Genomic DNA, 14,458 nt, shown 5'->3' on the forward strand with positions numbered 1-14,458 from the left:
TTTAGATCTACACTTTTTTCTTCTGTCCATAATCTGAAAAAAAAAGTTTAAATTCCAGAGTTTCCTAATAATTATCTATGAGGTGATTTTATGACCCCACAACTTGAATGAGAAACATTTTATAAGTGTTGTGTTGGTTTCTGTTGTGTACGCTGACCACCACCAGGGGCCAGCGAACACCCCAGAGGTTGACTCTAGAGAACAATAGGGACAAGGCTCCTGGTCTCTCCCCTGGGGGACCAATGGGACCGTGGCGGGAGATTTAAACCCACCAACTGGACCAAGGGGTGGTCCCCAGGCGTGTACATAGTTGGCCAGCCGGCCGTTAGTCTTTGGTCTTTGTTGTGTCCAGTGAACCATGCGGTCACTACACCGGCCACAAGGGTTCTAGCATGCGTGTGACCCACTACACAATAGTTTCTAAACAGTGCTTGACTCACACTGAATTATAAGGTGGCATTAGAAAATTAGGTTCATTTGAAAGGAAACGTGAATTCCTCGGAGACTATTTTCTCCCAGAATGGTAAAGAAAAGAAACTAGGGGGGGAGACATCCTCCTTTATTGTTATAATCAAATCAGGGGGTTTACATATTTGATCAGCATTATAATTTATACTCTTTACACATGGCTAACTCTTCTCTCAACAGTGGTACAACCAATATCTACATTAGCTCCCACAGAATTAAGCCTTTGCTTTACTATGATTATTTTGAAATGTGACACAGATGAGTTCACAAGACTGCTTGCATTTTAATCCCCACTCAGGTCAACTCTAATCCTCTGAATCCCAGAGCCAGGAGGCAATATCAGGGGAAGGCCTTGGCCTCTATGCCCTGTTGTTGACCCTCCAGAGGAACTGGCTGGCCAGACAGGATGCTGGATTAGATGGAGCACTGGTCTGATTCAGCAGGGCTCTTATGTTTTATGGCGTGCTGCTGATATAGTAAACTTCTCAGTTTTGAACATGATGGTGACAAAATCACCATAAGAAAGCAAGTTTCTTCCACTTATCTTGAACTGAGTTGCCTCAGGTCTGAAAGCCCATATATGTATCGAAGTATCCCTTACAATTATCTTTAGGATCTCTTGATTACATCAAAATAGGTATTCTGCTGAACAGACAAGTAGATGCTTAAGACAGATGGACCACTTTTCTGTAATAGAGTGTTGGACTAGGATCAGGAAAGGCTGGGTGCTAATCCTTCTTCAGTCATGAAATTCACTGGGCGAGCTTAGACCAGTCACTCTCTCTTTCAGCCCAACTTAACTCATAGGGTTTTTGTGAAGATAAAATGAGGTATACCTATGTATACTAATATGAGCTGTTTGGAGAAACAGTGAGATAAATAGACAGTTGAGAAATAGAAGGTCTGTGGTAGAGTTCATATTATAATACTAGCCTGATATGTGCTTTGCTATGGTATTTAAATTCCATAAATCCAGTTATAATACTGATGATGGGAAGTTTGAAATGTAACATTTGTTGTAGGAATTCTAATGGAGAAGACTGTAGTGTAAAAAATGAAGTGAGACATACAGTGTTTTTTTCTCCTCTACTGAAGGACCTCTCTGTAGACCACATTGGTGGTTCTGCTTGGTGAGCTCACTCTGGAGCAGGCCACATAGAACTGTCCATGTGAGAAGCAGTTGTCTGTTAAGTCAATTCCCGCCACCTTAAGTGTCTGTCCTTGGGACTTGTTGATGGTCATAGAAACCGGACCTTGAGGGGGAACTGCAGCCTCTTGAACTCAAAGGGGTTTTGCTGATGTAATGTAACATTTGTTGTAGGAATTCTAATGGAGAAGACTGTAGTGTAAAAAATGAAGTGAGACATACAGTGTTTTTTTCTCCTCTCCTGAAGGACCTCTCTGTAGACCACATTGGTGGTTCTGCTTGGTGAGCTCACTCTGGAGCAGGCCACATAGAACTGTCCATGTGAGAAGCAGTTGTCTGTTAAGTCAATTCCTGCCACCTTAAGTGTCTGGCCTTGGGACTTGTTGATGGTCATAGAAACCGGACCTTGAGGGGGAACTGCAGCCTCTTGAACTCAAAGGGGTTTTGCTGATGATATGAATGGTATACGAGGTATGAGCACTCTCCCTGAGCACTGCCGGTGAACAGTGTGGCCTCGATGATGTTCCTGTGTGGGGCCTTCACTTGCAACCTCGTTGGGTGGGTTGAAGTTCCAAAGCAGCATCACTGGAGCCCCCACTTTGAGGAGAAGCTTGTGGGCTAGGAGGCCAGGAGGGTTGATGGTGTTGAGAAACTCTACAGGGTAGTGGACCATGTCATCCATTTGCACCACTGAGTCCACAGATCTGTACTCCATTTCTGCCCCCTTGAAGGAGTTAAGTAGAGTTTCATTAATGATGGTAGCCCTGTCATTCTTAGGGGTAAGAATGGCATGCTACTATAGGCTGTTCATGGATTTTTCTGTGATACTGGCAATATCAGGGTAGATCCTGGCTGTTAGTTCTGGTAGGGTCCTCACTACTGAAGCCAGGCATGAAGGGATGTGTTTTTACCTCAGAACATTGAGATCCATAGCTGAGCAATCAAAAGCAGGTGGGTGCAGGCAGGTTTTTACCTCAGAATTCTAAGCTACACAGTTGACCAATTGGGGGAGGGTGTGTGATAAGGAGGCAGCAGCCTGCCAGGCACATGAAAAACAATTGGGGGAACACACTTTGCCCCTTTTTTACCCCCTTAGGGGTCGTGTTTCTCAGAAACAACATGGTAGGAATGCACTCCCCTTATTTGGGGTTTATTGGTGCAGGGATTTCGCCTGGGCATTGAATTTTTTGGGGGGTGGTGGTGCAGGGCATACTTTTTAAAACAAAAATGCTTCTCATTTATGTTACATTTAAGAAGTGGGGCATAAATATGTATTCAAAATAATGTTCGAACAATCAGATATTAAGCAAGTTCATATGAACCAATTTTCTAGACCCCACACTGTGAGAAGTTAAATAACCAAACACAGGAAACCACTTTTCTACACATTTGGGGTATATTTCCATAGTGGGTGGGAGTGTGGCTAAAACCATTGGAGAGGCTGGACCAGCAGCATTGCTAAGGTGATCCTGCTGCGGTGGCCTCCCTCATGGATTAAAGTACCCTGGCCCTGCTCCTACACCTGACAAACACCCACCTGTCTGGCATAGGGGGGGGGGATTGGCGCTTTGCTGGAAGGGCTGTAGAGAAGTCGGAAACTTTGCCCACTGCTGGTGGAAGTGCCCTCAAATAAATGAATTTTGGACCAAAATCCTTCAGCACATTGCACAAATAACTGGCCATTCCAGAACATTATCCCCTGAAACAATTCTTTTGCATCACGAAGATGATCCATCAATACCAAAGATCCGTTGGGAGCTGATACATAGCTTGTTGATTGCGGCTCAGACAATATTAGCAAGGCACTGGAAGCTACAATTTCTACCCTCAGAGTGGTACTCAAAGATCTGGGATCACTTAATAATGGAAAAGATTACAAACAGACTACTCCAATCAGACTTATACCCAAGGCAAACAAACTTCACTGAGAAATGGTTTCCATTCATTTCACATGCTCTTGATCAAGACATTGTTCCTCCAAATCAAACATACCATCAACTACTTCTCTTCTAATCTCTTCTAATTTCTCACTATATAACAATTACCTTTCTTTTCTCTTTTTCAAAGGCAATAGGTTCAAAACATATAATTACAATCCTAGCACTTACCATATCATCTAGTTTCATACCGCAATCTGAATTCTCTAATTTGAATTAAAAACAGCAATACAACTGATGTATAAAACAAAGGTTTGATTTGCATGCTATAAGGTTTAATATGTATTGTGTGTACAAGTAATGTGTTATACTTATGTGTTACTTAAGTTGTAATTCCCTTGTTATATCAATAAAAGTTGTATTAAATTAAAAAAAATAAAGGCATCTGGGAGGCTGGGCCAGCAGCAGTGCTAAGGCAATCCTGCTCAGCAAGCCTCCCTAATGGCTTTAAGGACCCTATGCCCCTTCCAGCCCTTAACAGGCAGTTGTCTGTGAGGTGTAGGAAGGGTAGCATGTCTGAAGGCATCAGGGAGGCTGGGCCAGCAGGATTGCTAAGGCAATGCTGCTTGGGCAGCTTCCCTGATGGCTTTCACTTCTCTGCCCTTGCTCCTGCACCTGACAGACAACCGTCTATGTGGTTTAGGGGGAGGGGTATTGCAAGCCATTGTGGAGGCTGGGTTGGCATGATTGCTAAGGCGTTACTGCTGGGGCAGGCTCCCTAATGGCTTTAAGCACCCTGCACCCGCTGCTGCACTTGACAGACAGACACCTGTCAGGTTTATGATGTGGGGGAGCGTGTTTGAAGCCATTGGAGAGGCTGTGCCTCACAGGTGCTTGGCCATTCCTGATTTCCTCAACTGTCATTAGCTCTCTGCAGTCTCCTGTACCTGTTTTTTTTTAACCTCAGAACACTGAGCTCTGCAGCTGACCAATCAGAGAGGTAGGTGCAAAGAGGCAGCAGCCTGGCAGCCACATAGGAAGCAATGGGGGAGCACATTTTATCCCTTTTGACCCACTTAGTCAAATTTCTAAAAATCCCTTCTTAGTGAGCATCTATGTCATGGTAGGAGTGCTCTCCCCAAATTTAGTGTTTCTAGGTCCAGGGGTTTGGCCTGGGCATTGATTTTACGGTGAGGGAACTTTCTTTTCTATATATAGATAAAGGGATCCCAGGGTTCAGATAATGCCCACAGAGCTCACACTAAATATATAACATTTCTGCACAATGTAACACAATTCATACAACAGTAAGAGCAGCTAGAGGGATTATACTTCTTTCTCTTCTACTTTGAGCATATAACACAAATATTCACTCTGTAATTCAGGGTATGCATTAGCTCAGCACGGGTGCTTAAATCTATCACTACTGAGTTTCTATGAATGTATGTGTGCATACACACAGGGCTACCCATCTTGATCTATGTACACACGTGGTTTGTGTGTGTGTATGTGCGTGCATGCACGCACACATGCTGTGGAGTCTGTAGAGAAGAAGGAGCAGAGTGGACATAACATTTAACTTTTTCTATACCCACTGAACCCAGCTGCAGGAAAACAGGTCATGGTGTTTTTGCAGGTGGAATTGGCAGGCGGGGAAGAGTTAAGTATGCTTTCTCTGGACTGAGTCACCTTTTGAATTAAAATGCAAACATCGGACTGTGAAATCTGAATTTGTCTCATAACACAGTTTTACTTTCAGAACCAACTGTCAATGCTTTTTTAAAAAATCCATGAAATGGAAGGGACACATGTCAAATTTGTTGCCTATATGGACCGTCAGAGGCCCACAATACTCATGAATCGCCAAGGAACAACATGGTTATATCGCTCTTTGTGCACACCTCAGCACACTGGGTGTGTGGAAGACAAGTCAGCCTGAGCAACTAGAAATCCAATGTATAGTTGCCTGAATCAGCCTTCCGCCACTCACTCAATATTCAGCAGTGTCTTTAATGATTAAAAGGCAGAATACAAAAATATTCACATAGATGTACTGTAAATAGTACTTGATGCTAGCTTTTTAAAGATATCACTTAAAAATATAAATCTGGGCACTAACTAGTTTATAGGTTTTTTTAATTATCTAATAGTAGGATATTTATATTCTGCTCATTAACATGCTCATTCTGCATTTTGGCTCTGAATTCTATTTCCAGGTACCATAAAGACAAAGGCACTGAACGCCAGCGAGAGGAAAGCACACTATGCAAATTGCTGAGCGAGCATGCACTAAAGCAGCTGCCTCCTGCAATTTTATCTGCTTTGGATAGAAGCAATTAACTTTCCTATTTATGTGGTAAGTAACCAGATAATACTATGTAATTATATATGATTTGCATGGCATGAAATGGTATTGCTAATTTTCACTGAAGTGTTGCATGCTATTTAAAATAATTAATTTGCTCCAAATTGTTTTCCTGTTGCAAGTATGGATGGCTAAGTTTGTCACAATTCTGTAAGATTTTTCTACATTTTTTTGAAATGTCTACAGACATCTGTACAACTGTAGCACATGATTTTTGCACAAAACATCAGTAGAATGAAGTTTGTCGGAAGAAAAACTTATTTCCCAAACTGATTCTGAAACCTCAGTCCAACAATTGCTTCACATTTTATGCAGTGGTAAATATGTCTGACACAGAGCCACAAGCAATGTTCCACCTCAAGCATCCTCTTCTGCATTCAGCCACATGGAGAGAGTAAACTCTAGCTCAGCATGGATCCTGAAGTCAGTATATAATCACAGCCGAACCCGGAATCCCTCACCTTTACATGCCCAACCTCAGCTTGGACTGGCCCCTGCACACAGTTTGAACCAGAGTAACCTGGACTGTAGAAACTGACCAGTGGTAGCCTGGTATTGTTTTTGGCCCTGGATTGGCCCAGTTAAAGTCTCCCTTTTTGAACAAAACAGATTCATACCCTGTGTAGTTCACAATCTACACAGTTTGTTACTTTTGCTGACTCTACAGCGATACAGTAACAGGGTTTTGTTCTTCGTCCCAGGAGGACAATCTAACTGCAAGTAGCTATAAACATGTGAAAATACCTAATAATATCAAGAGAAATCTTTTTTTTTTACAGGGGCAGCTTGTCTAAATGGATTTTCATAACAAAAGACCCCACTTCCAGATGACCCTGTTGTAAAATAGTCAAAAGTGTTTAATACTCAGACTATCAATGGATCTTTCTCTATTGGAAAGAAGAGATTTCTTTGCTTTTAAAAACCTTTATTTCTAAGGGTAAAAGGTACACGGGGTTACTACAAATAAACATAACACCAACAGCTACATTTTCTAAGCTGTCTATAGTCAACACTAGCACACAGATAATGGAGAATCTCTCCTTCTTCTTGACCCCTAGAAAAGGAAGTCACCTGAAACAAACAACCAATCTGTATCACAGTAGACAGCTACTTTTCCCGGGCTAATTCCCCATTGGCTCAGTGCCAGGTATCCCTTCCAGGTCGGTCTAAACAATAGTAATACTAGGCAAACAAGTTAACCCTATAATGACTGAATTGTCAGACCTTGTAAACACATACATTTCAAACAGACCCTACCTGTGTTTGGCTATACAGTGTGTTTTACATGGGGACAGGCATGGCTTTCTAGGCTTTTGATCTTATTCTGTGTGATTCTTCAAGAGAATCTTTGGATTCAGCTGAAGGGGCCCAGAGCCAGTGCATCAACCGGAATGTACTGCATCAGTTGTGTCACCTGAATTCAGATAAGCAGCTTGTTCTGGCCTCAGGCTTCTCCCCAAGAATCAGAACTTACCATGCAGATGGTCCCTGAGCAGGATCTGAGCTTTAGGAGCAGGAAAGGACACAATCAGGTAAGGTCTGGAGCCAAATCTAGCAGGGAGGGAGTTGTGATCTTAAAAATTAGTTGATCCAGTACGGCTGTCTTTCCAGACCCAGCATAAGTCAGATGGGATGTAACTGGGCCTGGTTGTATTACCGACAGGTGCCAGATTTCCTGAAGTGTCTCTGCCCACTGGCCAAGATCCTGCAAGGACTCACCCTCAGCACACGGCTCCACCTGATGCTGCATGCACCCAGCCCCACACTTCACCTCCTTCATGTCACTTTGGCCCAGGCCCTCCACTGCCAGTGTTCCTGCAGACTGGAAGAGGGCCTGAGGGGCTAGAGGGCTGGGCTCAAGTCTTGCATGACAGAGACCGGGTGATGATCTCCGGGACTGGCAGGGAGGCTTCCCTTGCAGGCTCTAGCAGGGCAGCCTCTGACATGAATAAAGCATCAGCTGCAGGTGATATTGCAGCGTCAGGCCCTTCCTGGTCACTCTGGTCTTCCTCAGTCACTGACCTTAGCTCCTCCCTAAGGGATTCTGAGTCTGAATCAAAGAGTAGGCTACAGGGGGTCATATGAACAGCTACTGAGATATCAAGAGAAGTCTGAGGGTTCCTGACATATCAAAAACCACCATTCCAAGCAACCAGATTGCACAGGACTGAGCCTCATGCATAAGAAGAACAGCCCCTGCCAACCCCCCCCCCAAAAAAAACCGCCAGGCCCTCCTGTCTTCCGCCGTCCTCTGAAGTTGGCTCAATTTCATGTTCGTTGCATCGATGACACTGTCTAACCATCTCATCCTTTGCCGTCCCCGTCTTCTTTGACCTTCAATCTTTCCCAGCATCAGGGCCTTCTCCAGTGAGTGCTCCCTTCTCATTTGGTGGCCAAAGTATTTGAGCTTCAGTTTCATTATCTGGCCTTCCAGGGAACAGTCAGGGTTGATTTCTTTTAGGATTGACTGATTTGATCTTTTTGCAGTCCAAGGGACTCTCAAGAGTCTTCTCCAGCACCATAGTTCAAAAGAATCTATTCTTCGGCGCTCGGCCTTCCTTATAGTCCAACTCTCGCAGCCATACATGACTACTGAAAGACTATTGAAAGAGGTAGTCAATCTTTAAAGGTACAATTGTGGTCTTAGGGTACTGTCTCAGTGATGATCTGGTTCTTATAGATCCACATGGGTCAATGCAGGGGTAATTCATGAGGACAACCAGATGGATTTCACCTAGAGAACTGGTGTTGAGTAGTGATGGGCATGAACTGGGAAAATGTGGTATGGTTCATGGTATGCCAGCTTCATGAACCATGAAACATCACAAATAAACCAGTTTCATTTGTGAGGTTTGTGACATGGTAGAACACCCCTCAGCATGATAGAGACACCAAACTCACAAGGGATATCCGGCTAACCCTCCTCTACCTACATGCCAAGGTTGGTGAGGATTGAATTTATGGGGTTCGAGTTATGGCTCCCCCAAAGAAGGTGTCCCCAGGAAAGCATTTTCTGGGGAAATGACAAGCACAGGTTCATGAGGGTCAGGATTGTATAGAATGGATCCTGTGCAAATTAAAGATGCCAAACATGCAAGAGATCTCCAGATGACTCTCCTCTACTTGCCCTCCAAGTTTGATGAGGATTGGATTTATGGGGTCCAAGTTACAGCCCCCCAAAGAAGGTGCTCCTATGGAGGGAAAAACAGCAAAAAAGCAAGGACAACAGAAGCCATGCAGAACAGAATCGAAGTCCCAGAGAATCTCTGCAGTAGAAACTGAAGGTTGGAGGCATTTTTGCAAGCCCAGCAGAACCAGTGCAATGTGCCCAGCAGAACTAGTGCCACTGTGGCACTGTGAACCCAACAGGACTAAGGTCAAGTCAGGGAAGTGTTTTTTGGGGGGACATGTCAGACACAGGTTCAAAAGTATATAGAATGGACCCCCTGCAAGTTACACACACCAAATGCACAGGGAACCTCACCCTGCCACCTGCTCTTTTACAATCTCTTCAAGTTGGGGGTGGATTACATTTCTGGCGTCCCAGTTACAGACTCCCCCAAAAAGTCTCTCCAATGCTCTTTCCAGAAAAGACAGCTGCAGTTACAGGAGTCTATGGAACAGCTCAGAAATAAGACAGCAAACTCACAGGGAAAGTTCACCTGGGCAGACCCCCCCATCAGACAGTGGAACCAAGGCAAGCATCCCCCCTATGCTTGCAACCCCCCTGAATTTTGCAATGAGTAGCTCATGATCTGAACCACAGTCAGCTCCAGGTCTTGTTTTTACTGACTGGATAGAGCTTCTCCATCTTTGACTGCAAATTATATAGTCAATCTGATTTCGGTGTTGCCCATCTGGTGATGTCCATGTGTAGAGTCGCCTCTTAGGTTGTTGGAAAAGGGTGTTCGCTATGACCAGTGTGTTCTCTTGACAAAACTCTGTTAACCTTTGCCCTGCTTCATTTTGCTTTCCAAGGCCAAACTTGTCTGTTATTCCAGTTACCTTTTGACTTCCTACTTTAGCATTCCAGTCCCCTATGATGATGAGGACATCATTTTTTGGTGTTAGTTCTAGGAGGTGTTGTAGGTCTTCATAGAACCGGTCCACTTCAGCCTCTTCTGCATCAGTGGTTGGGGCATAGACTTGGATTACTGTGATGTTGAATGGTTTGCCTTGGAATCGGACAGAAATCATTCTGTCATTTTTGAGATTGTATCCCAGTACTGCCTTTTGCACTCTCTTGTTGACTATAAAGGCCACACCATTTTTTCTACGAGATTCCTGGCCACAGTAGTAGATATAATGGTCTTCTGAGTTAAATTCGCCCATTCCTGTCCACTTTAGTTCACTGATTCCTAGGATATCGATGTTCAGTCTTGCCATCTCATTTTTGACCACGTCAAGCTTACCTTGATTCATAGATCTTACATTCCAGGTTCCTATGTAGTATTGTTCTTTGCAGCATCGAACTTTCCTTTCACCATCAGACACATCCACAACTGAGCGTCCTTTCGGCTTTGGCCCAGCCGCTTCACTCTTTCTGGGGTTACTTGTACTTGCCCTCTGCTCTTCCTCAGTAGCATATTGGACACCTTCCGACCTGAGGGGCTCATCTTCCGGCGTCATATCTTTTAGCCTTTTGATACTGTCCATGGGGTTTTCTTGGCAAACATACTGGAGTGGGTTGCCATTACCTTCTCCAGGGGATCACGCTTGGTCTGAGTTCTCTGCTGTGGCCTGTCCGTCTTGGGTGGCCCTTCACGGCATAGCCCACAGCTTCACTGAACTGCTCAAGCCCCCTCGCCACGACAAGGCAGTGATCCATGAGGGATCATGCTGTACAGGAGTACAATTCCTTGGACCTGAGCCTGAGAATTGTTTTTTAATATGCCCAGAAGACACTGCTGGTTGCTGAGAGACCAAAAAGTCCCCAGGAGAGGTACCCACCTGCAAGTTTGACAAACTAGAAGAACAGTCTCATGAATGATAAGCGCTCTGACTTGGTAGTAGAAGATGTTATAGGGACTTTCATTCCCTCGGTGTCAAAGTAAACAATGAATAAAGGAAAATTAAATCCATGCTTCTGTCCCCAACTCTAAGGAGTACAGTGTAGCATCTGACCAAGGGAGAGGCAGAAAAACCAGGAGGAAGGTGGTTGAGAACAGCATTCTCTTTTTAGGGTCTGTCTGCCTTGAAGACGTCTTGCTGTGTCTTGAGGCTTCCATCAACTCTCCACCACCAAGTGTGCCCTCTACTGGGGACTAGTTTAAATGTGTACTGTAGACTTGTATTTGCTTCACACAGTGCTTCTGGTGATTCCTGGAAGTACCCGGCGTCACTTCCAGATTTCCCCCCAAAGTGATGTAGCAGCATGCAGGATGTCACAGGCTCCCCCATGTCCCTGCCCCTAACCCTCCCCACCTGTTGCCAGGCAAGGCCTCACAAGCCCAGTGATAGGAACCCATAGTAGCAGAGGCCACCTGTGTAAGGAGACCCCATTAACAGCTGGGAGACTGGTTACCCTGCTAGGAGGTACAGAGGGGCTGCGACTGGTGTGCCAAAGGCTGCTTTAATGGTGTGTGCCGGGCACAGCAGGGGACTATTCACATAAATAGGGCCTCAAGAGCTGGATATAGATGTCAGTGACACAGCGTAAGCCCCCTACGACCCAAGGTCCATTTGCATGTTCAGAGGCCCTCACTCTCTCCTTTCTGTGTATAGGGACCAAGACTCATAGTAACTAAATATTTGAGAGCCACTAACTTAGACCACCCCTTTCTCATGGCACTGCCTGTCACTGTTCCTTTGCAAATGACTCCTTGTCTTTGCTGCTATACATTACACTGTTTGGCCAGTCTGTCAGCACTCAGACCAAAGGGATCACTACAAAAATGCTGCTTTAGCCAAGGATAAGCTCCCTGGATTAACTAGATGAACAGCTCCAGGATTTGAATTACAATCTCTGGAAAACTCATCTAAGATGGAATCATAAGGATAACCATTTAGATCTGAACAAAGAAGATGCTGATATTCTACTATCATCACTCTATCTAATTTGAAACAGAATGTCCCATGTGCAGATGCACTGAGTAAGGAAACATTTCACACAAGAGCTGCGCTGCGGTTGCGCCTCCCTTTGCCCCGCTTCTATTGGTCAATTTCCCACTCAAAGCCACACGGCCGCATTTTGACCTGCAGCTTCGCCCGATTTTCCCTGCGGTTTCGTGATCCTAAAAAAACAGGATCACGAAACCGTGGGGAAAATCGGGCAAAGTTGCGGGTCAAAGTGCTGCCGCATGGCTTCGAATGGGAAATTGACCAATAGAAGCGGGGCAAAGAGAGGTGTGACTGCGGCACAGCTCTTGTGTGAAATCGGTCAGGGAAAGGACAGACAGGAAGAGCCACTCTCCCACACTATGCAAAAAAGGATGTTTTAAACCCACAGGGACCAAAGGCTACTCACGCATCCTACCCTCATGCTGCCAGCTGAACACTGGCAGTAAAGAGCAGGGTACAGGCACATGCCCACAGCCAGGAGGGGATGGCAGTTCAGCTGAAGTTCATTCGAGTGCAAATGCAGTCTGCTTGTACTGCACTGCTGTCAACTGAATGCATATTTACAAGCACATCTGAGTGTATTCCACCAAAAACAACCACAGTACGCCAATATTGCTTTACACTGGGATTACACAGTGTCATGTGAACAGGAGGGACTCACACTCCTATAAAGCTTGCTCTGATTTTCAGTCCAACTAATGTAAGCAACTCACACTGGAGATGTCCTCTTGAAAAGTGCATGTAGCCAGTTATATTATCTGGATCCCTTGGACTTTCAACCAGAGCACAGATTCCATAACAACTTTTCTATCAGATATTTTTGAAACACTGAGTGATTTCTGGACAATAAATGCTCCAAGATAAAACCTTTCCATGATAGTGGAATAAACATATGAAACTTTCTTAAATTAAACCAGGCTGTTGGTCTATCTGGCCCAGAGCTGTGTATCCTTTTTTTTTTCCATAATAATTTTTATTATTTTAAACAACACAACAAATGAACAAACATACATGAGAGTAATAATAACAACATTATATCTCTTAAACTACCTCATACATATATATCTAATTGCCAATCATTCAACCTTATAGCCAACTAATACCTTTACAAGCCTTTATTAAACACTACCTATTTTTAATGTTTAAGCGCTGTCAAAACATTTCATTACCATTTTCTATAAATCTAGATTTAAATATATCTTAAATTTTCATAAGCACATAGAACTATAATTTTTGCAACTCTATATATTCACATACCATGTTTCTTCTGTTTAAACATTGTCTAAGTATTCTACGATAATCTTCTATAAAATACATTTAAGTATTAACTAAATATATACAATTCCCCAAATTTATAGACAAATTCTTTTCTCATTCTATTTATTCTAATTGTTTTAATGTCCCCAAAAGAAATTCTCTAGCCTACCTCATATTTCAATTTGAATTCTCAATATCAACTTTGCTTATACATTTTAAAATAATCTTCTCTTTATTAATTCTTTTTTAATATACCAATATTCCCTAAACAATATTTCCCAATTACATATGCTCATGGGATCCTTGAACCAGTCCTTAATACCAGGGGTCATTTCGTAGAAAAAGAGCTAGGGGAACTCATTAGCATAACTTATTGGCATATGCCACACCCCTGACATCAGGGGCCCGGCGGTGGACCTACAAGGCCAGCGGGAGTGCGAAGAAGCCCAGCGAAGGCCCTCCCTGGCCCCAGGCAGACAGGGGTGGGGAGAGGCGGGGAGGAAGCAACTTACCCTCCCTCTTCTCCTGCCTCCTCCTGGCTGAATGAGGGCGGAAAGCGGGGGGCGGGGCTTCGTCATGTGCCCCGCCCCCTGCACCTCACCCGGGGGAACTGCGTTCCCCCGCGTTCCCCCCCGAAATGACCTCTGCTTAATACCTTTATAAATTTACAATTTATGCAACCCTCTGTTATAGGCTTAACCTAAATATTAGTTACAATTTCTAAATATACTTCTCTAACCAATCTTATTCAAATAAACATTTGTAAGTGTTCTCTAAACCATCATCATATATTCTAATAGCCAACAGAGGGCGCCGTGCGGATACTTAGTCCGAGGAAAAGGAAGCTCCGTCTGGCTCAGGAGCTTTTCCTATATATTGAGTAGTCTGCCAGTGCCTGCAGAAAAATCCAAAAACTAGAAAAAACCCTGCAGGATATATTCTAATAGCCAACAGAGGGCGCCGTGCGGATACTTAGTCCGAGGAAAAGGAAGCTCCGTCTGGCTCAGGAGCTTTTCCTATATATTGAGTAGTCTGCCAGTGCCTGCAGAAAAATCCAAAAACTACGGGGAGGCAAAGGGTGGGGGGGAAGGGCCCTTTTCCAGGCCTCCGTTGGCCTTTCAGGGAGGGAGGGAGCCTTGGGGCCTGGCCTGGGGAGTCCCTAGAGGTTTTGAGGAGGGATTGGGGAAGGGAGAGGCCTCAACTGGGTATAATGCCACAGAGTCCACCTTTTAAAACAGTCATTTTCTCCAGGGAGACAGATCTCTGCTGCCTTGAGTTCAGTTG

The sequence above is a fragment of the Gekko japonicus genome, unplaced genomic scaffold, assembly GCF_001447785.1.
Source record: "Gekko japonicus isolate JY-2015 unplaced genomic scaffold, Gekko_japonicus_V1.1 scaffold38, whole genome shotgun sequence".
NCBI lineage: Eukaryota > Metazoa > Chordata > Lepidosauria > Squamata > Gekkonidae > Gekko > Gekko japonicus.